The 27,778-nt window shown below is 41.0% G+C and overlaps 1 long non-coding RNA gene and 2 pseudogenes across 1 annotated transcript; 2 read left to right on the forward strand and 1 right to left on the reverse strand.

The window, feature by feature from the left end:
- The window catches only part of LOC109252546 (60S ribosomal protein L7a-like), an 89,612-nt pseudogene that overhangs the window by 28,051 nt on the left and 33,783 nt on the right, over positions 1-27,778 (forward strand).
- On the reverse strand, positions 16,097-21,750 carry LOC109252585 (uncharacterized). Its single transcript, XR_008424665.1, has 3 exons — positions 20,270-21,750; positions 19,464-19,535; positions 16,097-17,843 (listed from the first exon to the last, which is right to left on the reverse strand). It is a non-coding gene; the product is annotated as an uncharacterized LOC109252585 (long non-coding RNA).
- Positions 25,405-26,242, forward strand: LOC128778857 (elongation factor 1-alpha 1-like; annotated as a pseudogene).

Here is a 27,778-nt window from a genome sequence, read left to right on the forward strand (position 1 = left end):
AAATTATATTTAGTTTATGCTAGTCAAGTTTATATGTTTGTGGTTTTAGATATTTATTTTCTTTGTTTTGTTTTTAAACAGAGGGAAAGTATATTTAGTTTTATCTTATGAAAATTATGTGGTCATGTTAAAACTGCTAAGCTCTTCTTTCAAGGAAAAAGGCTTTTAGTGACACCTGGTGGCCATGACTTCTTACTGCAATGTTTTCAAGAGCAGCCTCAGAGAAAAGTCAGCATTCGAACTTTGCCAAATCCTGAGGGCACGAAGGATGTGTCATGACAACAAGAGACATGAACAACTCTATTCTTTCCCCCACTCCCCTCTTTCCCAAGGCTTGAGGTTGAGAATGAGCAGCTTGCCAAGGGAGGCAGAGTGAAAATGCTGAAGTCCATACCCTCCCCCTTGCTACTGAGGATTTCCAAGCCTGAAGTGAAAAGCCAGAGAAGGAAGCTTTGTGTTGAGTGGAGTACTGATTATTACAATGGACTGGTCTTTTAAAGGACAAGACAAAGAGCCTCTTTATTTCATGGCTAAAAGGGGCTAGAAAATCCATGGTGTTGCTCAGCTTTCATCCGAAGGGCAGGGAAAGTGCAAATCCAGATGGTGGCATCTAAGGGACAAAGAAAAAAGAAACAATCGTGGGTTTCACTTGCATCCCATTGTGTGCAGCTCATTCAATAAACATGTTTCAAATGCATAAATGTATTGTAAGGAAAAAACCCAGTGGGAAAGGAAGCACGGTGATTCTGCCAAAGAACAGGCAAACTGAATTAGATTTGGATTCTGTCTTCTCATCTCACTCTTGAACAAACCAAGGTCAAAATCAGAGGAGGCATGAGCCCAGGGTAAAGCAGGACTCATAGTAAATCCATTCAAAAAGAAGTCTGAAAAAATTCTCAAGTCCATTATAGCTGGGACAGGAGCAGAGTCTAGTCCTGGTCTACTGACCCTGACCCAACCATGGCAAGAAGAGTTGTTTCTTTTTGGCCTCTCTTCCTCTCCCCGGTGGGTCTTTTGCAAGCCCTGCAGAGAAGCATGGGGGCTGCTTGGATCAGTGCCTCTTCCCCAGCCTTCACCCTTCTTTCTTTTCTATGAACCGTCTGTCTTCTGCCTGTTCCTCCAAATAATGCCTAACTTTTGAATCCTGCCTGGCAGTCCGCCCCTGTGTTCACACCCACTGGCTCAGTGAGTCTTTCCTGCCTCCCAGGGAGGCATTATGTCTCTATTTGCAGGGGGAGTGTCCCCAAGAGCAGGGGCTGACATGCCCAACGCCATCACACAGCTTTAAGTGGCAGGACCAGAGTGAGACTTCAAGTCTAGAGCTCTCTCCATTATATTTACTGCCCTAGCATCTCTGCCGTCTTTTTCTGGCTTTCCGTTTTGGACTATGACCCTTTTTTGACTTTTTTTTTTTTTTTAGTGTGAAAGTTTTCAAGACGCCCACGAGTGGAAAATGTACTCCCCCCCCAGCCAAATCAAACTCTGCCAGATTCCTTACAGCTGTGTGCCGTTGAAATGACTAATGAAAGCACCTTCCACTGCTGGTGGAACTTTCACATAGGGCACTGCTTGCCAGGACCCGACCCTGCGTATTTACATACTGGATGTCACCCCAAAAGCCCCCCAACCAGGGGATTTCCGGGATGTAATGAGAACGCCGCTCTGGGCCTTGGAAGGTGCACTGTCTGAGCGCTTGTCCTGCAGGGAAGGAGGGTAGCATTTCGGACCCCAGCTGGCTCTTCTGGGGAGATGTGTATTTCAGTCACAGATCCACTGGTGGCAAGATACTGCCTGTCTGCCAAGTGTTAAGGTGCTGGGAATACCTGCGTGAGACTTCAGGGCCCCTGTGCATCTGGAGCTTGGTGCTTGGCTAAGGCAAGAGATACAAACGCTCTGACAATCTCAATCTGTAACATGGGTAAAAGGGGGGCATTCTGGGAGCTCACGAGAGGGGCACCTAACTTAGGGGTGGCCAGGGAAGGCTTCCTGGGACTTGTAATGAAAGGGCTGAGTCTTCAAAAATTTTTTTAAAGTCCTTTTTCTGGAGAATAAGAAAATCTAGTTACAAAGGTAATACATCCCCTTGAAAATACTTTACACTCTGTAGAAATATGTTCCTTTAGAAAGTTTAGGGAATGAAGAAGAAAGAAAACTTGATTAGTAGGATTTCTACTCAGTTGACACTGGCTGTCTTCCTGAGAAGTTGTGTGTGTGTGTTGGGGGGTGGGGGGGGGGGGCGCCTGGTGGCTCAGTTGGGTAAGCGTCTGACTCTTGATTTCGGCTCAGGTCATGATCTCACGGTTCATGAGTTTGAGCCCTGCGTTGGGGTCTGTGCTGACAGTGTGGAGCCTGATCGAAATTCTCCTCTCCCTCTCTCTCTGCCCCTTTGTCTTTCTAAGAAAAAAAAAAAAAAAAGTGTGCATAGGTGTGCATGTGTAAGGGGGTGGAGTAGTGCCCAAAAGAGAGAGGTGAAGACTCTAGGGGAGGCCTTCCTTGTCCCTGTGGCCACAGCCTCTCTCTGTGACAACAGCCAGCCTGAATGAGAAATCAGCCACTTACTGGGTACCCACCCACTATGGGACTCTGGTTTTTCAACCTGATTTTCCAGATTTGGGTCTTGACTCTCGCTGTCCTATAGCTTCGGAATCTCCTCTCTGCCCAGTCTCCGAACAGTTTATCATGGTGTTTTTCTATGTGAAATGAATCTCTCCCTAAAAAGCATTGGAAGACCTGGTTTAAGATGTTCATATTGGGGCGCCTGGATGGCTTGGTTGGTTAAGCGTCCGACTTCGGCTCAGGTCATGATCTCACGGTCCGTGAGTTCGAGCCCCGCATCGGGCTCTGTGCTGACAGCTCAGAGCCTGGAGCCTGCTTCAGGTTCTGTGTCTCCCTCTCTCTCTCTCTGCCCCTCCCCTGTTCATGCTCTGTCTCTCTCTGTCTCAAAAATAAATAAACGTTAAAAAAAAAAAAAGATGTTCATATTTAGCCTGCTGCAATGCCAGTAAGAGCTCTCACTTATTGAGGACTTTCTGTGCCGAGAGCTTTATGACTTCGTAACATTAATTCTTACAACCTTCCGAAGCAGCTGTTTCATTATTCCCATTTCACAGATGAGTCAATGAAGGCCATTGCTTAGTTCAACCACGTGGCTGATAGTTGGCAGAGCCTGGTCTCAAACCCAGGTCTGCGTGACTTCTAAGTCTACACTCGTGAACGTGATCCTCCCCTGCATTATTTCTCAAGCATATTTGGCCACAGAAGTGTTTTTTAATTGCATGACCCTCATCTCTTAGCATTATTATTACGATGCCATGGATCACAAGTTGGGAAATGATGCCCCAGGGAGAGGCCTTGCGCTTCCTGTAGAATAGAGATAATAACATAGTCTCAGTGCTTGCTCTGAAGCACTGCCTCCTGTCAGGTCAGCCCCAGAACCCTCCTCTGCAGCACTGTGTCTGGAGCTCCAGCTGTAGGCCAGGCCTCTGTTACTAACTGGTCAGACCTCTCCAGCTTTCTGTTCCAGGGTTGATCCCACCTGCCACTCTTCACGGGCATCGAGCTGTTTCTTGGGCTTTTCTCAGTAGCCAATCCATGGGTTTCTTTGCTGTCATTCACCTGCCCAGCCACTCACTCACCTTTTGACAAAGTACCAGTGGAACTACGTGCTAAGTGTTGTGGAGATATGTGCAGGGAAATATGAGACATGGGTCTTGTCCTTAATCAACTGTCAAAGAAAAATAGTTCTGACAGTTGTAAAAAAATGGTGAGGAAGACTTCATTCAAGATTATTGAACTCCACTTTTATACAATGGGGAGATTTGTAGCCAATGAGCAGGGTTGGGGAATGGGTAGAAAATTACTAAGAGGAACTTGATTATCAAGGGCGAAGGAAGAGGAGATTGACTATCAAGTTAAGCTTGATCAATACTGACTGGCTTAGGATTCTTTGCTAAAACTGGGCTCAGCCAGCCAGGGGAGGTCTGATGGAGAAGAGGGTTCAGAGCTTGACTGAAGTTTGTTTCAGGAGGGAGTTATTGTCAGTACTCCTGAAGCAGCGCAAGAGTCAGGACCCAGATATAGGACCCAGAATGATGAGAATCAGGAAGCATGTGCTGGCCATGGACACAGATGGAGCTCAGTGGGGCACCAGTGGGTGTATCTGGGCTATTCCAGACACTGGCTGCGGGGCTGACCTTTAGACATTCACACTGGCTTCCTCCCATTTTTTTTCTTTTTTTAAATATCTTACTACATCCACATACTTTCTTCTAGGGCTTTGCAAGCTTTCATTTCTAGGATTTCATACTTTCTGCTTCAATCGAGAGTGGCAAGCACAAAGGTTTTATTTCAACCTTGGCCAAGGTTTTAACCTTGTTTTAACAAGGTTTTAACCAAGGTTTTAACTCATGTTTCTCTTCTTCAATATTGGGACCATATCTGTTATCAACTGACTTGTGTCCCCTGAAATTCATGTATGGAAGCCCTAATTCCCAACATGATTCTATTTGGAGATAGGGCCTCTAAGGATTAGGTAAGTAAGGTTGAATGAGGTCATAAGGGTAGAGCCGTTATCTGAGAAGATTGGTGTGCTTCCAAGAAGAGGAAGAGAGACCACAGAGGAAAGGCCATGAGGACACAGTGGGAAGGGGCTGGCTAGAAGCCAGGAAGAGAGGCTCACCAGAAACTTGAAGTTTACAGCACCTTCATCTTGGCCCTCTTGCCTCTAGAACTGTGAGAAAATAAATGTCTCTTGTTTAAGCCACCCAGTGTGTGGCATTTTGTTATGGCAGCCCAAGCAGACTAATGCAGGCTCATCTCGTGGGTTCATTTCGAGAACTAATATAACACAAGTTGAGGACCTTACAGCAATCCACACATTTTAGCTCACTCAGTCCCTTGTCTTCCCGTTGTGTGATTTGTGGCCTGTTTGCCACCAAACATCTTTCTTGTGACCGAATGATGGCATGGGATATTCATACAGCAGAACCACTTCTTTGCATTCAGGCTTTGTCTCCCCATGTTGCAAGTAACAGAACTTTCACAAACTAGTATAAAGCAAACGGGGAATTTTCTGGAAGTGTGCTGTTATCAGTTAGGGTTCCTGGTTTCAAGTACCATAAACTAAGTCTGGTTGACTTAGGCTGAAAAGGAACTATTAAAGGGATACTGAATCTAGTCAGGAAGACTGGAGTCCCAGGTGTGGGGCCTCATTAGGCACAGCATGTAGAAGGATGAGAGAGGACCACTAAGCCACACTACTGGGCGCCTGCTGCTGCTGCTGCTCTGATGTCTCTAGCACTGGACTGCACCGGCACTGGTGGACCATCTTGCAGAGTGAATGTTCCTGTGGTCCCTGTAGTTCAGGAGCAGTGCTATCTTCTTGGCAGAAACTACATTACCATCTGCTACATTCTAGCTGCAAGGAAGTTTGGAAAAGTGATTTGACATTTTCACCATTGATAGTGGGAGGTGGGTCTGCCTCTCATTGAGATTCGCAAGGTGGGAGAGCTTTCCCAAACAATAAAAGGAGGTTCAAGATGCTGGATGGCCAACAAGAATGAGAAGTTTCCTCACAGATAGGGAATCTTACAGAGCCCGAAATAGGGAGTGTAGCTTCACTCATAGGACCAAGAACCAGAAACTGGAAAGCCAGAAGCTGGATTTTTCCGTGTCTCTCTGTACCCTCTCTGTCTTCCTGAGGACTGGGTTCCTAACCCACTTGCTCCTGGTGAGGGCCACCTCCTTCTTGACTGTTAGAAATTAGTTGTCTGTGTCTCCTAGGATGTCTGTGTCCTCTTCTTCCACACTTCCCTATTCCCTTTTGGGGGCCCCCTCCTCTGTCCATTTATGGTCTGGGTGGGCTCCATCACCAGCTCTAGGAAGGATCTAGACCCATGATCCAGGTCCAAGCCAATCATTAGCCACAGTGATCTATCCAAGGATGGACATATGACCTAAGACAGCCGGGCACTTTTAAAAATTGCACTATACCTTGCATGTTATAAAGTGCACAAATTTTATACAGCTCTCAATGAATTTTATGTATTTCTACACTTGTGGAATAACCACCAAGATGGAGCTATAGGACATCTCCAGCAGCTCAGAAGGCTCCCTTTCAGTTACTCTGTCAATACTCCATCCAAAGATAATCCCTATTCTGACTTTTGTTACCATTGATAGAAATCTTACCTTTTTTTGGATTCCATTTAAATGGAATCATATGGTATACATAATCTTTGGTGTCTGGCTTTTTTGCTCAACATTATGTCTGTGAGATTCATCCCAAGTTGTTTTACAGTGTTGGTTTATTCATTTTCACACCTATATGGTATCGCATTATATGGATTTTACCACAATTTATCCATTTTACCATTGATGGACATTTGGGCTGTTTCTGGTTTGGGGCTATTAAATAATGTTGCTATGTACTTTATTGTATGTATCTTGGCGGATACAAGCACTCATTTCTTCGGGTATATATCAAGAGTGGAGTTTCTAGGTCACAGAAAAAAATACATAAGGTATTACCAAATAGTTTCCCAAACGATTGTACCACTTTACACATTTGCCAGCAATATATGGGACCTACAGTTCATTGCTATTCATGTTTGCCTATCCTATCCTTATTGTTGGACTTCTAAATTGTGGCTGTTTTGACTGGGGATCGCAGTATCGCACTGTAGTTTTAATTTGTATTTCCACGATGACTAATGGTGCTGAAGACTTTCATATGCATATTGGCCATTTGGATATCCTGTTTTGTCAAGTGGCTGTCCAAGCTTTTGCCCACTTCTGAAGAACACTGGATTGTTGGTCTTTTTTCTTTTTTCTTGACTTGTAGCAATTCTTTATGTATTCTCGATACATGTGTTTTCTGAATCCAGATACAGATATTTGCTTGATAACATAAATTGCAAACATGTTCACCTACTCCATGATTTGCACGCTTAGTCCCTTAATGATGTCTTTGTAGGGGCATAAGTTCAATGTATTAGTATTTTCTATGGTTACTGCTTTTTAACTTGCTCTGTTTAAGAAATCTTTGCTCACTCTTTAGCAACTTTGAGGGAGATAGAGGTAAATGGCTCCTTTGTGTTGAATTTGAAGTTGTGAGAAGGTGAGGCTGAGCTAGAAATGGGGGCAAAAAGCAGCAAGACTTGCAGGTGGTCTTGGGGGGTTTAAAGGGGAGGCCTTGTCAGAACATGGCCAGTCTGAGCCTCCTAGGAGCTGTCCACTATGGCTTTGGCTGAAATCACAAGGCAGTCCAAGAGGGCACCAGATCTCTGTGAAGATTCATCTAGTCCTTCATAAAGTATTTACCGAGTGCTTATTCTGCATCCTGACGCTCTCATGGAATTTATGAACTACAGGATTTCAGAAATTGTTTGAAAACACTTTCTTATATTCCAGATTTGGAAAAGAAGGTTAGAATATGGTAAATAATTTTCTTGTCATCATAGCTGGAGCAGAGCCACTGGTAAACCAGAACCACAGCTAAAACCCAAGTCTCCTGGATTGAACCCCCCCTCCCCCACTCCCGACTAGTCTGTCAAAGAAAGGTATGAGGGGTGGTGGTGAATGATGTCCCTTTTGTTTCAGGGACATCAAGGTAGATGGTAGACCAAGGTAGGTGGAGGTTTTCCTCTCTTCCTTTGACCTTGGGCAAATAGGAAGGGAGATCCCCTTTAGTCTGCAGTGGCAGAGACTTCAGGAAGCCCACACAAGTCAGAGGGCCAAAGTAGATCAGTGTCAACAGGCAGAAATTAGAGGGACTTCCCCCAGGTCCTTCCTGTCAAAGAAAGAAGCGTTAGAGATCTTTGTGAAGAGAAAAACACCTCGAGGACTATTCCAGACTGGGTAAGTGGCTCCCTAATGAGACTGCTACTCCTTGGGTTTTATCCCAGGACACTGGGATCCATACCACTGTGGTCAGTTTGGGCATCTGGGATTGAAATCTAGATGCTTCAAGCAAGTGCTCATCCGAGACTCAGCTCCAAGGAGCAACAGGGTCTTCTTATTGGCAGCAAGAGGGAAGTGATGGACATTTGGATGCCTTGGTATTCAATGATAAACTGGAGATCAGTGTCATGGTGAGATAGGACATGAGGCCTTTCTGGCCTCCTCTCCCCAGCTCCTGGCTTTCAGCCCATGACTGTAACAATCGGCACCACAGGAGCTCACTTAGACATGCTCATGACTGTCAAAGTGTCACTGGGGTCTCTTCCGACAACAGACAATTGCATTTTGAATGTCTCCTCCCACAATTAGAGAAAAGCAGCATCTTTCTAAGTGGCTCCTAAAATCAGATGAGTGAACTGGTGCCAGGCTGTGTAAGAATTACCCTTGTGGGTCATGGCTTGGGCCTGAAACCTGGGATTGTTTTTAAGGCTGTCCAGGTGATTATGATCAACCGATGATTCTGAAAATCATTTTGATACTTAGAGCTTGGACTCTGACAGATGGGGCTTTCAATTTTGCCTCTGCTGTACCCCTTAGCAATTGCATTTTCTTGCACACAAACAGCCTCGTGAACCCTCAGTGTTCTTGTCTGCAAAATGGGGGCTAACTATACTATGCACCTCATGATGTTGTCATGCAGACTAAGTTAATGTGAAGCATGTAAAGCTGAAGCACAGGGCTTGCCGCTCAGTGAGTCATAATACTATGTGCTACTATCGTTATTATTTATTATTAGTCCAGATTCATCTCTTTCACCTCCTTTCTCCACTGTCATGGTTTATTTTTATGCCCAAATGACATATTAACGTTGCTTAGTTATATGAAACCACCCACACTAAATTTTACTTAACACAAACAGAACAAAGAACGTATTAGCATTTTGATTTTATAGGTGAGAAAAGAGGACAGAGAAGTTACATGATCTTCCCCAAATCACATAACTTGTAAGTACCAGGGCTGAGGTGTAAACACAGGACTGTGTGTTCTATAGCCAAGAAGGGTGACCTTGACAGAAACACAGCACAGCAGCAAGAGGGGACACTATTCACACCCTTCTCTCAGGCTTCATGTTCTATGTTTTGAGTGTTTGCGTCATTGTAAAGAGACTCAATGAATTCATCGTCCACTTGGTTTTAACAGATTAACTCTTTCTCACAAAGGGGAAGCAAACATGAGGGCTGGTCTTTAACACCTGGCTGACCAGGAGAGGCCACCGAACAGCAGCACCAGCACCAGCATAAGCACATTAGAAACGCAGAGTCGCCGCCCCACATTTGAACCCACATTTTGACAAGGTCACCAGGTTGAAGTCTGAGAAGCAGTAAGAGGAGGCAGGACCACTGTGTGGAGGAAAGGGGTCCAAGTGCTTGTATAGGGCAGTACTTGCCCGGTTCAGGGAGTTGGGATTTCTAGGGGAAAACGACATCCTTGGTGAGGAGGACGCTTTGCACATGCAACACATCACACAGTAGATGCATTCCCAGTAGACACATTCCTTCTTATTTTTACTCACATCCTTGGGAATCCTGCCACACGTATGATTTAGACAGCAGTACCACGGGGCCTCGCTTAGACACACTCCTAACTGTGCAAACATCCTTGGAGTCTTCAGATTGACCAAGTCCCTGTACAGGAAACATCTTTGAATGTCTTTGAATGTTAGAATCTCTCCTCACGTTATTAGAGGAAGGCAGGAACACAGTGGTAGTAAAATCGGATTCTGACAGCTATCTAGCATACCTGTAAGAGAAGATGACGTGGAGAGCTGATGAGTGAGCGTGGTTTTTTGACCGTGGCCTTCTGCAGTGACCTTCCCTTGAATTTCTGTTGAACCACAAACTGAGAGCTTCATTGTAGGTTACTTTTTTGTGTGCTTCACTGTTGATTTGTGAGTGTGACAGATGTAACTCTGACAAAATTGTTGTCATCTGGTGTTTCTGGTGGTTTGTGGATTTTTTTAAGATGAGGGACTATGTCTCTTTTTGTTTCACTTAAATTGAAATTTTATTGATACAACATACAGACAGAAAAGAGCACAAAGCTTAAGCATGAAGCTCGAGGGAATACATAAGGATGCACCCAGCACCTAGGTCAGGAAACAGAATGCTAAAACAGCAGAAGTTCCTCCTGGCTCTCTTACAGTCACTACTTCCTCTTTCTCCTCCCACCGGCGGGAACCAAAGTCCTCGCTTCTCGAACCGCAGATTCGTTTTGCATGTGGGAGCCATACTTTTAGGTCAGCAAAAAAACCAAAAAACAAAAAAACCCACTTCATTTAAAAAATATTATAAATCTTTGAAAGCACATGTTCTTCAGGGAACACACAACACTTCAGTAACAAATTCTGTAGTCCTTGGCTAAAAGTCCTGTAAAAGTTGGAAGATTTTCAATTTAATTTTATCTTCTTCTATTGAAATGATTTCAAACTTAGAGAGAACTTGCAAGAACAGTGTAATAATTTTTCTCTCGAAACATTTGAGGGCAATTTGCTGGCATTGATGCCTTGTCACCACTGCCCCCCGCCCCCCACCAAACGTCTTAGTGTGTGGTTCTCTCACAAAAGATGTCCTTCTACATAATGAAAATACAACCATCAAAATCAGCAAAATAACATGGATACATCATTACCATCTAGTCTGAAGACAGCATTCAAGTTTTGTCAACAAGTCCAGAATCATGTACCACGTTTACTAGTCTTCTTCAAAACAGGAGAGTTCTTCACTCTTCCCTGGACTTCTTCTAGAAACTTCACACTTTATAAAATTATGCAGTTATTTTGTGAAAGGTACCTCGATTTGAGTTTATCTGATATTTCTTCATAATTATATTTAGAGAACGCTTTTTTATTTTTTACTTTTGGCAGGAATGTCACAGAAGGGTTGGTCTTCTCATTGCCTCCAATAGGTGGTGCACAATTTTAATTTGTCTTATTAATGGTAACATTCACTTTGACCACTTGATTAAGAGTACCTGCCAGTCTCCTTTACTGTAAAAGTATTCTCTCTCCCCTTTTAATTAGTATTTTGTGGGAGGTGTTTTGAGACTATTTAAATATCCAATTCTATATCAAATGTTCACTCATGAGTTTTAGCATCCATTGATTATTCTTTTTTTATTCAAGTATAATGAACATACAGTGTTATATTAGTTTCAGGTGTACAATTTAGTGATTCAACAATTCTATACATTAGTCAGTGCCCATCATGATAAACATACTCTTACTCCCCTTCACCTGCTTCACCCATCCCCCATCGACCTCCCCTCTAGCAACCACGAATTTGTTCTCTATAGTTAAGAGTCTGGTGCGTTGCATGTGTGTGTGTGTCTTTTTATCTTTGTTTTGTTTCTTAAACTCCACATATGAGTGAAATCACATGGTATTTGTCTTTCTCTGACTTATTTCAGTTAGTGTTACACACTCTAGATTCACCCATGTTGTGGCAAATGGCAATCTTTCATTCTTTTTTTTTATGGCTGAGTAATATTCCATTGTATATATGCCACATCTTCTTTATCCATTCATCTATGGATGGGCATTTGGGCTGCTTCCATATCTTGGCTATTGTAAATAATGCTGCAATAAACATAGGGGTGCATATATCTTTTCAATTGAATGTTTTCATTTATTTTGGGTGAATACCCACTAGTGGAAATACTGGATCATATGGTAATTCTGTTTTTAATTTTTTGAAGAACCTTCATACTCTTTTCCACAGTGGCTGCACCAACTTGCATTCCCACCAACAGTGCGTGAGGGGTTCCTTTTCCTCCACATTCTCGTCAACGTTCGTTATTTCTTGTGTTTTTGATTTAGCCATTCTGACAGGTGTGAGGTGATATCTCATTATAGTTTTGATTTGCATTCCCTGATGATGAGTGAGGTTGAGCATCTTTTCATGTGTCTGGTGGCCATCTGGATGTCTTCTTTAAAAAAAATATCTATTCTTGCCCTTTGTGCAATCCAGTGATTATTTTTATCTGAATCAATATTATTATGATGGTTGCCAGACAGTGATTTTTAATCTAATCATTCATTCTATATTTATTAGTTGGCATTCTGCTGTAAGGAAAAAAATTTCCCTTCTCCTTATCAATTAGTTAATTAACTCATTCATATCGGTATGGATTCATGGATACGTATTTTATTCACTGGATTCTAATCTCTTGTTATCATTATTTATCAAATCTATTATCAAATTGTCCCCAATTTGGCAGTGTCCCTATCATTTTTTTAGTACTTCCTTACTTTCTGGAGTAAGATATTCTATGCTCATTTGTAATTTTCCTGCGATTTCTTCTGAGAGTCCTACTTCCTTTTATTTTTACTTAAAAAAAAAAGTTTATTTATTTATTTTGCAGGGGGAGGGGCAGAGAGAGGGAGAGAGAGAGAGAATTCCAAGCAGGCTCTGCACTGTCAGCACAGAGCCTGATGTGGGGCTTGAACCCACAAACTGTGAGAACATGACCTGAGCCAAAACCAAGAACCAGATGCCCAACTGACTGAGACACTCAGGTGCTCCAGTCCTACTTCCTTTTAAAGGAGAATGATGTTTAGAAATCAAAATGTGGAGCTAGGTATGTTTATTGTTACTGGAATGTCACTGCTCCCAGCTTTTCTCAGTGACTAGCGCTAAGGCACACATACACACGCATTCCACTCAGGCTTCTGACAGCCTGCACTAAGCTGTGAGGTCACTCTCCTCATCTCTTGCTCTATGATCTCACCTTACCACCCTTACCATTTGCCCAACCCACAGCTAGATCCTCTCTTCGCCCTGCTCAGAACCTAACATCCCTCACTAAGCTGCTGTCACTGTCTCCACACAGTCATCCTCTTTACCCCATTGCCACAGCCCTCTCTTCCCCAATTTGGAAACTCTTCATAATTACCCTTCAAGACTCCCACACCCTGGAATTCTACCTGTCATCCCCACCTATCAGCCCCTTTGAGTAACTTTTGAATTATGCAGGATTGGGGTGCCTGGGTGGCTCAGTCAGTTAAGCCTCTGACTTTTGATTTCGGCTCAGGTCATGATCTCACGGTTTGTGAGATTGAGCCCCACGTCTGGTTCTGCACTGACAGCATGCAGCATCCTTGGAATTCTCTGTCTCCTTCTCTCTCTGTCCCTCCCCTGATCATGCATGAGGACACACACACACACACACACACTCTCTCTCTCTCTTTCAAAATAAATAAACATGAAAAAAACACGTTATTGAATTATGGAGGATGAAAGGCAGGAAGGCAGAGGCTGTCACAGGGCCAACATCTCCATTAGGCACATAGACACAGTGCCCAAGGCCTATGACACTTGTAGGGGCCCACAACAATGTTGTAATTTTAATTTATTTTAAATTCAGAAAAAAACAATGAACATAATAATGAATCCGGGCTGAATTATATTTATTTTTATATCAAGACAAAATAAAATGTTTACTTTTTTTTAAGGTATGGAAGGCAATTTATTTAGCTTTGTGAAACTTTACTTTCACAATAATACATACCCTTGGCACTGTAAGACCTTATTAAAGTTTTGTAAATTGTGCTAATAAGGTAAATATCTAGGTTGATTTTATGAGGTTTTCAGACATTAAGTTTGAAAAAGTTAGTGGTTATCATAATTTGCACACATGATGACAATGAAAACAGTAAATGAAATCAATGAATACGATTTACCACCCCTGGGGCACCTGGTGGCTCAGTGAGTTAAGCATTGAATTGTGGGTTTGAGCCCCCCATCGGGCTCTGTGCTGACAGCTCGGAGCCTGGAGCCTGCTTCAGATTCTGTGTCTCCCTCTCTCTCTCTGCCCCTTCCCCACTTGCACTCTGTGTCTCTTTCTCTTAAAGATAAATAAACATTAAAAAAATTATTAAAAAAATAAACAAACATTAAAAAAATAAAAAACTTGATAATTGTAAATAGGCTAACATTTAAAAATGTATACTTTGATAAATATATGAATAATTAGGTAAACTTGACTAATTAGGAGAAGCTGACTGGGATACACACATTAAGCAATATGTGTTCATCTAAATTTTTTATATTTCATTTTTTTTTTTTTTTACAAAATACTTATTCAAGTTGTTTAATGTATAACTTCTCATGTGCCATTTTGGAAGTCCTTTATATTAAAGACTATTATTCGTGTGTCTGATGCCAAACAGTGCTTATTCTGGACCTCCATGTTTGTATAAATTTGATTTCTTCTTGAGACACAAGTTTCTTGCTGGATTTCTGAGGTAACGTTTTTATTATTTCTGCAGTGGGTGGTGGACCCTGGTGCATCAGCCAGTCTGGTGATTTACTTCCCTCAGGATGCTGTGAAATTGAATGAGAGCGAGATCATCGTCCTGCTGGTCTCAAAACTTCTGACACGTTTGGTTTAATTTAATTTAATTTAATTTTTGAGAGAGAGAGAGGCGGGGGGAGAGCACGTGTGAGCAGGGGAAAGGGGTAGAGAGGGAGAACCCCAAGCAGGCACTACGCTTAGTGTGGAGCCAGACACAGGGCTCCATCCCATGACCCTGGGATCTTGAGCTGAGCCAAAATCAAGAGTCGGATGCTCAACTGAATGAGCCACCCAGGCACCCCCTGTCAGGAAACCTTATTAATGGAGTATGTGCCTGAACAACCCTGCGGGCAGATGCCATCTCACTGCCCATCATGACCCAAATGTTTAATTAATTGTTATGGAGGAAGGAAAGTGTCTATTCCCCTTGAAAGCTGCAGTGCAGTCCTGCGGCCTTGATTAGTTTTGTAAGTCCAGTTCCTTGTAGAGTTTCTGGAACATAGCATATACTCGATAAATGTGAAATAAATGAATGAATAAGTGGCCAAGTGTTAGGGCTTATGTTTCTTGCTTTTCCCATGGCAGAAAAGAATAGAGCAGAAAAAAAATCATCATATTTGTTGATGGCCTGTTTACTAGAATGAGTGTTTTCTTTGCCCCCAGTAGTTCAAAGCTATCTATATATTCATCCATTAATTCAAATACTTATTGGCTCCCTACAATAGGAAGTGCTTCCTTTGTGTGTCAGTATGGGATTGTGGAATGTCCAGCTTGGTCTTAGGAGAGCAGGCTGTGTCTATAAGAACAAAATCCTGAACTAACCTCTCCAGCACAGCACTGTCGTCCACGGGCCCCACACGTCGGAAACACGCTGAGCTAATCCTCCAGTTCCAGTTCTACACATCCCCGCTCATGCGGCCTTTTCTATACCTTTGACACGAGCCAACTTCATCTTTTCTCAGCATGAGTCACTGTCAAAAACATACACTTTGTCATAACTGCCGTAGCTCTAGTGCTGTCCGTTGCTTTTTAAACAATCATAAAATCAAATCTAAAGCTCACGTTGAGAGCTTGTTTTATTGATGACGTACAATGGGAGACGGATGAGATATTTGGGGCCAGAACTGTTGACCATCTACCATCTTTATTGAGAAATTTCTGATTTCCAATCTAACTAACTCAAATGAGTCGTAATTCAGAGACGTGATAAAGTTAAATTTTCCTCTGTGCTGACTATGAAAAGCACTTGGGAAGCACAATAATAACAGACATGATTGTATAAGGAATGCTCAATATACTTAAAATAACACTTTCAAGTACCCTCAAATACTTTGGCATAAAATATTCCATTTGAACCTTTATTATTTCTAGGTCAGCTGTTGGCAAACTGTGGCCTGGGGTTGCATCCAGCCTTCTCCCTGTTTTTTTATGGCCTGTAAACTAAGATTTTTTTTTTTTTTTTTACATTTTTAAGTGGTTGAAAAAAATAAAAAGAATATTCTGTGATATGTGAAAATTGCAGTAAATTCAAGCTTCGACGTCCATAAGTAAAGTTTTATTCAACTCAGCTATATCCATTTGCTTATGTATTATTTGTGGCTGCTTTTGAATGATGAAGGGCAGAGTTTAGTTGAAACAGAGACTGTTGGAACAGAGACCAAAGCCAGAAATATCTGCTATCTGAAACTGTACACAAAAGTTTGCCTTCCTGGGTTTGAGGTACTAGAGACACATCAGTGAACAAAACAGAGATCTCTGTGTTGGGGGAAGTCATCAAGAGGGCGTGACTACCAGCTGATCCGAGAGCTAGACCCAGGTGACAGGAGGCTTCTTAGTCCCTCCCCATCATCGGAATGTACATTCTGAGCATCATTCCCGTAGCCAGAGCTGTTTCAAGGGCACAACCTTAAAAAAGAAATGTGTTGTTGAGACCATTTGGATTGTATATGGGACTGAACCCTGTTAAGCGCTCTATATAAACCTTTAAGATTCTGGCAGGTAGGTATGATGACCTACCAATCTGGACTGGCCTGCTTCTTTCTTTGGTCTCTCCTTGCCCTCTGTGTAGGGGGACCAGGTTTGAATTTCAGCCGGAGAACTCCCAAAGTTGCAAACCAACACCCTGCCCTCAGAAAACTTACATTCAAATACGGGAAGACAGGAAACAGTAAGCATAAGTACATTATATATAGTATTATTAGGATGTGATAAATGTGATGAGAAGAAAAGATGTAGAGGAGGGTAAAGGGAATAAGGATTTTCTTTTTTTGGTGGGGGGAGGATGTTACACTTTGGAAGACAGCAATCAGGGTAGACCTCGTTAAAAAGGTGGTACCTGAGCAAAGACTTACTTGAAAAGGGTGAGGAAGTGAGCCACATGGGTGTCTGGGGAAAAGCATTGGAGGCAGAAGGGATAACAGCAGCTCCTCATACGGTTGTTGTGTAGATTGAGTTCATGTATTTAACTAAAAATAGCGCCTGGCAAATGGTAAATTCTCAAAAAAAAAAAAAAAAGAGTTCTTTTTTAGAACGAGCTAGCTGTAGACGCTCCTTTCCTCTCTGCAGTGGGCGGATGTACTGAGTGCCTCTTGGTAGGCGCTCACTATAGCAGAGAAAGGCTCTCCTAAGTACTCGGGGTCTTGATATCTTAGCTTTATCTATCCCAGGATTAGCTTTCATCCCTGGGGCTTAGCTCTCAGGGGCAGAGCCATCCTGAAGAATCATGAGCTCGGGAGGTATCATACCTGTGGTCTGTGTACTTATCAGATACGGATCCCGGAGTCTGTCGGCACACACAGGCGCAGGGACTTGCCCTACCGTCACACAATTAGTCAGCAGCAAAGCTTCGATAGGCATGGGGTGTTTTGCTTCCAGGTCTGGTGTTCTGTTCCTGCTCTGCGCTCCTCGTCCTGCAATAAACCTATTTTTACACGGCTTATTTCTTCCAGTAAACTTTCAGGTGTCTTTGCGCAGGGACCACGTCTTACTCATTTTTGTTTTCCCCTTCAGAATCAGGCACTAAACAAACAAAAAACCAAAACCGTTGCAAGAACAGTCAGTGCTTGAATTTGTTGGGTACCGTTTCAAATCGTAACCACTACCTGTAAGTCTGTCAGATAATGCCAACGTGGGACCGACCGTCCCTAGTTTCCTGCGTTTGTATAAAGCATGGGGACATAAATTGTCCTACCAATCAGGGAGCTCCCAGAAGAGATACCGGACATTTACATTTTCAAACTTTTTTATGTTGCTAAATATCATGTGAAGATCCTGGAGCATAAGATGATTCATGAGCTTTGGGCTTTGATGAGCAGTAGCGTCAGGCTGCTAGATAAGAGATGGCATTTCCAGGACAAAAAATGGGGCAGACGATGCAGGACAAACACTTTGTTGTCCTTTGTCTTAATCCAGGGCGGGTTCTCAAAGTGTGGTTTATGGACGGGCGGCATTAGCATCACATGATGCTCGTCAGAAATGCAAATTCTTGGGGTGCCTGGGTAGTTCAGACCGTTGAGCGCCCGACTCTTGATTTCGCCTCAGGTCATGATCCCAAGGTCATGGTATTGAGCCCTGTGTCGGGCCCCACGCTGGAGCTGAAATAAAAAAATAAAATAAAATAAATGCGTTCAACAAATTTTTTAAAAATGGGAGAAATAGTTAAGGATATGTGAACTTCCTGGGGACTGCTGTGAGGTGACACTGGATTACGTTTATCACCCGATTCCCATATGCCCTTGCTCAGACTGGCCTATTTTAGAGTGGTGTTACAGGCCCTAGGAATTCGTATTCAGCTCAAGAGTTTGTAGCCAACATTTCCCAAAGATTTGGTGGGTATTTTTTAGGTAAATGGCTGCAGGCTCATTTGGGTAAAGTTATGAAATTTCAAGGTCCTGATGTTTGAACAGTCTGGCTTCTGTAAAACATTTGCTTGTAAAGTCCTGCTTTTATTTTATTTTTGTAATAAAAGACACTCAAAACCTCTCAATTTTTGTGCTTGGAGGCTCCATGCTCTACAAACCAGAGTTAGAAATCTCCAAGTGTCAGGCCACTAATTGCTATAAATATTTCATGGTAATTGCCGATCATGCCCATTCTTTTTTAGAGGTTTGTTTAAACCCTTGTTTAAACATCAGTTCTGGGTAAATAAGGCTGAGATGATCTAGGAGTACATTTTTTTCTTTTTTCTTTTCTTTCCAAGGAAGATGGACTATGCTAGTGGGAAAGCCTTAGATGTGTCAAACATTTTGATGAGATGTGTGTTCATTTGAGAAAGGAACCAGAGAGAGAGAGAGAGCCAATCTGGTGTGTACTGGAGGGAGAGAGAGAGAGAGAGAGAGAGAGAGAGAGAGAAATCTGAAGCTGAGGATGGGGATACATCAACAGGGAGTGTGAAAAAAGAGCCCATGAGATCAGGTACTGCATTGGGAGGGGCCAGAGCAAGAATCCTCTGATGGCAAAACTGCCTGGAAGGCTGATAATAGAAATATTAAATGTAGATTTTTAACACGTCTGCTGTGTTTATATACTCTTCAGCAGTCGAAGCAACAGGAGAACACAACCAGTTCTGTGATTTACAGTTTCTCTTAACAGAAGAATGTCAAAATTATGTTGGTAATAAGAGCGTTGATAAAGGATTTTGCCTTTCCACTCTCATATGAAGTTGGAGAAATGCAGCGATTTAGGTTTGAGAAGAGAAACAACTTGGAGGATAAATTTGGTTTTGTCTTTACGTGACCTAAACTTGAACAATAAAGAGTAACGAGGACTTCTGTTTCCAGCGATACGGCAGACTAAGTTATCTGTTACCTCTTCCAACGCAAAACACTTAAAAATGTTAGACAAATTACAACGGGCATCCTTTTCGGTGCATAGCTGAATTTATAAGAAAGAAGGGGAAACTCCAGGGCCGAAACTTGAGAGTCAAATGAAAAATTGGAAGGGTTTGTAGGTCTCAATAACCAATATACTTGGATTTTAATGGCGTCACAAGGACGGAAGGCAGGTTTTAGGTCCATTGGGTAAGAAATTGATGGGACTTGCAGTGGCAGCAACAATGATGAACAAGGTGGACTAGAAAACAACTACTTTCGGCTAGTCGCTGACCAAAAAAAGCGTTTCCTGATGAATGGTAACTGCAGGACTATTCTCACATGGTTTAGGCATCCAAATTTATTTTGTCCACGTGCTCTAATAACATTCAATCAAAAACTTACCATAACGGTGCATCCTTGGACACCTGCCAGAAGCACGTGCCACATCTGGAAGAGCATGCTCTCAGTCCAGGCCTTTGCAAAACAAACGACAGGACTAATCCCCAGGGTCTTCAGATTTTGGAATTATTCATGTCTTTAAGTATGTTCAAGTGAATAAATAACTAAACAAATGAGGGAATAACAATCATAACAGAGAAACAAAACCTTACGAACAGAAGATACAGTAAAACCTTGAGTTGTGAGTAACTTGTTCTGAGTTCTGCAAGACGAGCGAGTGATGTCTTACAATAAGGGTAGTACTCGGTGCCGAATGTCACATGATCACAACTGAATCAAAGGTTCTTGAAATTCGCTTTGATATGTAAGTGCTTTGGACTGTAAGCACGTTTCTGGAATGAATTATGCTAACAAACCAAGGTTTTACTGTAGTAAGTATTAGAAAAAAGAACCAGATAGAACTTCTGGAACAATTATAGCAATCGACATTAGAAACTCCGTGGAAGGGTTAGTTGCAGATTAGAAGCAGTTTAAGTGAGAATCAGTAAGTAAGAAATACAGAAATAATCATGAATGCACCAAAGATAAGAGGGATTCCTTCTTTGGCTAGATTCATACATCTCTTTGGGTTACATTATAATTATAGTTATGTTGGCTTAGGAGCTGTGACAAGACTCGCAAAGAGAAGAAAATGAGTTAGCACTCTGAAGTCTTTACAACTATCTTATTAGCTTAAAGAGAAGGTGATGTCAAAAAATTAAAAATGGAAATTTTCTTATGGTCATAAACATGATACAAATTTCTCTTACCCTGTCATTGGCAGGTGAACAACCAAAGAAAAGTGGGTGTCATTGAATGCCTCAGTAACAGCTGGGATAGTAAACACAGCATCCTCCAAGGGCTCTTCTAGAGGGAAGAGTTGGAAAGTGTGATGAAATAATGATCACTTTTTCTTATTTCAAAATTCTCAATGTGCATAACATACTACCATTTGCAAAAATAAAAATAATATGTCTTACATAATATTTATTTTACGTATATGACGTATATGCATGCAATACACAGGAAACTGGTAACGAAGGCTGCCTCTGGTGAGGGGAATTGTGTACCTAGGGGGATAGGTATGGGAGAGAGACTTATTTCTCACAGTTCTCAAACTTTTCTAGTCTTAGGACCCCTTTTGGTCTTTTAAATTTTTTTTAATGTTTATGTATTTACTTAAACTTTTTTTAAACGTTTATTTAGTTTTGAGAGAGAGAGAGAGAGAGAAGTGGAGGAGGGGCAGAGAGAGAGGGAGACACAGAATCCAAAGCAGGCTCCAGTTTCTGAGCTGTCAGACAGAACCTGATGTGGAGCTGGAATTCATGAACCATGAGATAATGACCTGAGTTGGACGCTTAACTGATTGAGCCACCCAGGCACCCCAGGACCCCTTTTGGTCTTAAAAATTATTGAAGTTCCCCAAGTGTTTTTGTTTATATGAGTAATATGTTCATCAATATTTACTTTACTAGAAGTTAAAACAGAAATCTTAAAAAGATCTATTTAATAATTCACTTAAGGGGCATCTGGGTGGCTTGGTCGGTTGAGCGTCCGACTTCAGCTCAGGTCATGATCTCACGGTCCGTGAGTTCGAGCCCCGTGTCGGGCTCTGTGCTGACAGCTCAGAGCCTGGAGCCTGTTTCGGATTCTGTGTCTCCCTCTCTCTCTGACCCTCCCCCGTTCATGCTCTGTCTCTCTCTGTCTCAAAAATAAAATAAACGTTAAAAAAATTGTTTTTTAAATAATTCACTTAAAAGTAAGAATAAACCCATGATTTGTTAACATAAATAATATCTTGTTAAATAAAAAATAAAAAGAGCCTTGAATAATAAATAAAATAAATAATAAAGTAAATAAATAAAATAAAATAATAAATAAAAAATAACTATATTTTCTAAAATAGAATTTAGTGAGAAGAATGGCATTGGCTTTTTTTTTTCTTCCTGCAAATTTTTCTAGTGTCTGGCTTAAGAGACAGCTGGATTCTTACATTAGCTGCTGTATTCAGTGTTTGCGATCTTACACATCATGGAGATTCTGGAGAGCAGCACTGTACCCTTGAGAGAGAATCAGAGTGAGAAAAGGAAACAATATCTTAGTACCATTATGAAAATAGTTTTCATCTCACAGACCTATGCAAAGGATCTCAAGAACCTTGGATTGCACTTTCAGAATTGCTTCTGTATAAAATCTGTTTGAATTCTATACCATGTGCATGGATTAGCAAGTCACAATACATCCCAACTTACATACATGCAAATATCCATACATGCATATGCATGTATAAATGTACACCTTTCAAGGCTCTCTTCTGATCTTTCTGGAATGCAAAAAGAAAGGTAACTGGAGGTTTCTGTGAAACAACCGTGTCACAGTTTTGATAATGCTTTTAGAAAGGAAAAGCGAATATATAGCTATTATATCTAGTATTTATTGGGTGCTTATTATGTACTGGACAGTGTGTCAAGAATTTTACCTGCCTTATATAATTTAATCTTTTCCTGAACCATATGAGAAAGGTGCTATTATTTTCTTCACTTTATTAAGGACAGACTGGGACTTAGAGAAGTTCAATCATGGGTCCGAGATGATGCAGCCATTAGGATTTTGCTACGTCCAACTCCAAAGCACATCGCTTTCAAAAACTAGAGTCTAAATGGTTGTCTTTTTTCTTCTTTTAGTGTTTAAAATTGTGGTAAAATACACATAACATAAAATTTACCATCTTAACCCCTTTTGAGTGTATCGTTCAGTAGTATTAAATACTTTCATAATGTGCAACTATCACCACTATCCATTTCCGTAATTCTTTTCATCTTGTAAAACTGAAACTCTATACCCATGAAAAGATAACTGTTCTTTCCACCCTTCCTCCAGACCCTGGCAATTACCATTCTTTCTGTCTGTACAATTTTGACTACTCTATAAATGGAATTACATAGTATTAGTCTTTTTCACATAGCAAGGTGTCTTCAAGATTCATCCATGTTGTAGCTTATATCAGAATTTCTTCCTTTTTATTTTAATATATGTGCTGCTGAAGTGAGCACAAAATTACCTCATTTTTAAAAGCTGAATAATTTTACATTGTAGGCATCTATCACATTTTGCTTATCACTTCCTCCATCGATAAACACTTTGGTTGCTTCCACATTTTAGCTATGGTCAATAATGCTGCTGTGAATAAAGTCTTTAGTTTAGTGAATATTATTATTATTATACCAATGTTCTTAAGTTTGACAAACGGACCATAGATATGTTAATAACGGGACAAGACAGTTTTGGTGAAGGAATTCTGTGTATGTTCTTGTAACTTTTCTGTAAATTGCAAATTGTTATAAAAGAAAGATATCTTTAAATAGTGAATGACAAACTTTTAATATTTGGTCAGTAATAAATATACCTTCAGGAAGATTCTTCTCACATGTAATTTCTTTCTACTTCAGTATAAGCATGTATTGCTATTTTTGTCTATTTCCTGTTAGTCATTAAGAACCTCTGCTCTTTACTTGCCATAAAAAGTGTTTTTTTATGACTAAAAATTTGAGAATTACAACAGCTTTTCACATATATTTGCATTTTAAACAATTCATGTTATTTAAACAACCCAAAATCATGGTTCAATTTTAATCCCTGTATAACTATTTGGCCATATTCTTTGGCAATACTGTCTTAAAGTCACATAAGTACAGCAAGCTGACAATCATTATGATTGGCTTTATTTTTTAACTTTATTGAGATACAATTGACATGGAACATTATGTAAGATTAAGGTATACAATGTTTTGATTTGATACACTAATATTTTGCAAAACGATTACCACCCTAGTGTTAGCTAATACTTCTGTCACATCATCTAATTACAATTTATTTTTTGTGGTGAGAACATTTGAGATTTATTCCCTTAACAACTTTCAAGTTTATAATACAGTATTGTTAGCTATAGTCCCCATGCTGTACCTTAGATTCCTCAGAACTTACCATCTTATGACTGAAAGGTTGTTCCCTTTGACCATGTCTCCCCACTTTCCCCACCCCACCCCCTAGTAATCACCATTCTACTCTCTGTTTCTATGAGTTTGATGTTTTTAGATTCTACATATAAACGAGATCATTCAGCATTTGTCTTTTCTAACTAATACCCTCAATTAGCATAATACCCTCAATTTCTATCCATGTTGTCACAAATAGCAGGATTTTCTTCTTTTTTAATGGCTGAATAGTATTCCACTATACCACATTTTCTTTATCCAGTCATCCACTGATGAATACTTAGGTTGTTTCCCTGTGGCTATTGTGACTATTGCAGCAAAGAACATGGGAGTGCAGATTCCTTTTTGAGTTAGTGTTTTCATTTTTTTTTTTTTTTTGATAAATTCCCAGAAGTGGGATTTCTGGATCGTATGGTAGTTCTATTTTTAAATTTTTTCAGTAATCTCCATACTATTTTCCATAGTGGTTGCACCAATTTATATTCCCTCCAACAGTGCACAAATACTACACATCCTCACAAATACTTGTTATCTCTTATGTTTTCAGTGATAGCCATTCTAAATGTGCATGAAATCACAAGAACCCAACTAACCAAAACAATTCTGAGAAAGAAGAACAAAGCTTCAAACTGATGATGATCCAAACACTATGGTATTGGCATACAAAGTGATCCCAACAGTATGATATTGGCATAAAAACAGACACATAGGTTCTAATTAATGGAACAAAATAGAGGTCCCAGAAATAAACACGACATATACGGTCAATCAATTTACAACAAAGGAGCCAAGAATATGCAATGGGGAAAGAACAGTCTCTTTAATAAATGGTGCTGGGAGAACTGGATAACCATACACAGAAGAATGAAATGGGACCCTTACCCTAAACCACCTACAAAAATTAACTCAAAATGGACTAAGGACTTAAGCATAACTTGAAACCATAAGCTCCTAGAATAAAACATGAAGAAAAATCTCTTTGATATTGATCTTGGCAACAGTTCTTTTTTTATTTGACACCAAAAGCACAAACAACAAACACAAAGTAAATGAGTGGGGCCACATTGAACTAAAAAGCTTCTGCAGAACAAAAGAAACAAGCACCGAAATGAAAAGACAACCTATGGAATAGTAGAAAATGTCTGCATATCATATATCTGATAAGGAGTTGCTATCCCCAAACTATGAAGGACTCCTACAACTCAATAGGAAAAAAAGAACAATTCCATTTAAAACTGGGCAGAATAACTTGACCAGGCATTTCTACAAAGAAGGCCTACAAATTACCAAAAGATTTATGAAAAGATGCTCAACATCACTAAGCAGCAGGGAAATGCAAACCAAAACCACAGTGAGAAAGCTAATTGTTGGTGTTAACAAAATGGATTCCACTGAGCCACCCTACCTACAGCCAGAAGAGATATGAGGAAATCGTTAAGAAGTCAGCACCTACATTAAGAAAACTGGGTACAGGCCCAGCACAGTAGCATTTATGCCAGTTTCTGGTTGGAATGGTGACAACCTGCTGGAGCCAAGTGCTAACATGCCTTGATTCAAGGGATGGAAAGTCACATGTAAAGATGGCAATGACAGTGGAACCACACTGCTTAAAGTTCTGGTTCTGCATTTGGCTACCCGCTCATCCAGCTGACCCTTGTGTCTGCCCCTCCAGGATGTCTACAAAATTGGTGATATTGGTACTGTCCCTGTGGGCCAGGTAGAGACTGGTGTTCTTTTTTTTTTTTTTTTTTTTTAAATCTTTTTAATGTTTATTTTTATTTTTGAGAGAGACACAGAGACAGAGAGAGACAGAGAGAGATAGAATGTGAGTAGGGGAGGGGCAGAGAGAGAGGGGGGACACAGAATCAGAAGCAGGCTCCAGGCTCTGAGCTGTCAGCACAAGCCTGATGTGAGGCTCAAACCCATAGACTGTGAGATCATGACCTGAGCCAAAGTCAGACGCTCAACTGACTGAGCCACCCAGACAGACATCCAAGACTGGTGCTTACACCCAGCATGGTGGTCACCTTTGCTCCGGTCAATTTTACAGCTGAAGTAAAGTCTGTTGAAATACACCATGGAGCTTTGAGTGAGGTTCTTCCTGGGGACAACGTAGGCTTCAGTGTCAGGTATGTATCTGTCAAAGATGTTCATCGTGGCAATGTGGCTGATGACCGCAAAAACAACCTACTAATGGAAGCAGATGGCTTTATGGCTCAGGTGATTATCCTGGACCATCCAGGCCAAATCAGTGCCAGATATGCACTGTGGTAGATTGTCACACAGCTCACATTATTTGCAAGTGTGCTGAGCTGAAGATTTATTGTCGTTCTTGAAAAAAGCTGCAAGATGGCCCCAAGTTCTTGAAATCTGGTGCTGTTGCCATTGTTGATATGGTCGCTGGCAAGCTTTTCTGTGTTGAGAGCCTTTTTGCTGTTTGTGACATGAGACAGACAGTTGCTGTGGGTGTCATCAAAGCAGTGGGCCAATAAGGCAGCTGGAGCTGGCAAGGTCACCAGGTCTGCCCAGAAAGCTCAGAAGTCTAAATGAATATTACCCCCAATACTTGCCACCCCAGTCTTAATCAGTGGTGGAAGAACGGTCTCAGAACTGTTTGTGTCAACTGGCCTTTTAAGTTTAATAGTAAAAGACTGGTTACTGATAACAATGCATTGTAAAACCTTCAGAAGGAAAGGAGAATGTTTTGTGGACCATTTGGGTTTTTGTGTACATGGCAGTTTTAAGTTACTAGTTTTTAAAAGCAGTACTTTTTAATGGAAACAACTTGACCAAAAATCTGTCACAGAATTTGAGACCCATAAAAACAAAATTTTAATAAGGAAAAAAACTACAATGAGATATCATTTCACATCTGTTAGAGTGGCATGATAAGAGATAACAAATGTTGGTCTTGGCACTTGATTTTTTTCAATTCGTCACCAAAAGCAAAGATAACAGAAACAAAAATAAACAAGAGGGGCTGCATCAAACTAAAAGGCACTGCAAAGGAGGAGAAAGAGAAACCCTTTTGGATTGCGGGTGGGAATGTAAACTGGTGCAGCCACTCTGGAAAACAGTATGGAGGGTCCTCAAAAAATTAAAAATAGAGCTACCCTACAATCTAGCAATCATAGGGTAAAGATCCTAGCACTACTAGGTATTTATCCAAGGGATACAGGTGTGCTGTTTCGAAGGGCCACATGCATCCCAATGTTTATAGCAGCACTATCAACAATAGCCAAAGTATGGAAAGAGCCCAAATGTCCATCAACAGATGAATGGATAGAAGATGTGGTATATATACACAACGGAATATTACTTGGTGATCAAAAATAATGAAATCTTGCCATTTGCAACTACGTGGATAGAACTGGACTGTATTATGCTCAGAGAAATTGTTCAGTCAGAAAAGACAAATATCATATGATTTCACTCATATGTGGCATTTAAGATACAAAACAGATGAACGTAAGGGAAGGGAAGCAAAAATAATATAAAAACAGGGAGGGGGACAAAACATAAGAGACTCTTAAATATACAGAACAAACTGAGGGTTGCTGGAGGGGTTTTGGGTGGGGAGATGGGCTAAGTGGACAAGGGGCATTGAGGAGGGCACTTGTTGGGATGAGCACTGGGTGTTATATGTAGGGGATGAATCACTGGATTCTGCTCCTGAAATCATTATTGTATTATATGCTAACTAACTTGGATGTAAATTAAAAAAAAAAAAAAAAGCACAGCAAAGGAAATCATTAACTAAATGAAAAGGCAACCTACCTATTGGGAGAAATATTTATTTTATCATCCTGTTTAGCTATTGCAGTGTGGTGGGAGGAAATGTTTAAGTACTTGCTAGGCCTTTCTGCCAGAGTCAGGCAAACAACTTCTGAGTTGCAGCTTTGATCTTGACAGCCCTCATTTGTTAAGGCACAGGCTTTGAAATGGGAAATTGGGAAAGACTTTAGAGAAAAGGTGTTTATTTCATGGTTATATATGGGTATGGGTCTTTACAGAACTGAATCTGTGTTATCAGCCAGGCTGATAGGATTGGGGAGAAGCCAAGGTTAGTGGTTATGTGGTTAGTATCTATGGCTGCTGGTCTGTGTGGTCATCATAGCCGGAGTGGAGTAGACAGTATGATAAAGGAATCATTGACTCTGGTTAAATGGTCTGACCCATGTTTTCAGATCAACGAGCTTCCCATCCAATGTGCTCTGGATACTCATGTACAGAGAATGAGTTATAACGTTAACTTACTACATTATAAGGATAATAGTGAGGAGA

This window comes from Panthera pardus, unplaced genomic scaffold (assembly GCF_024362965.1).
Source record: "Panthera pardus isolate Hobbes unplaced genomic scaffold, ASM2436296v1 HiC_scaffold_21, whole genome shotgun sequence".
Taxonomy (NCBI): domain Eukaryota; kingdom Metazoa; phylum Chordata; class Mammalia; order Carnivora; family Felidae; genus Panthera; species Panthera pardus.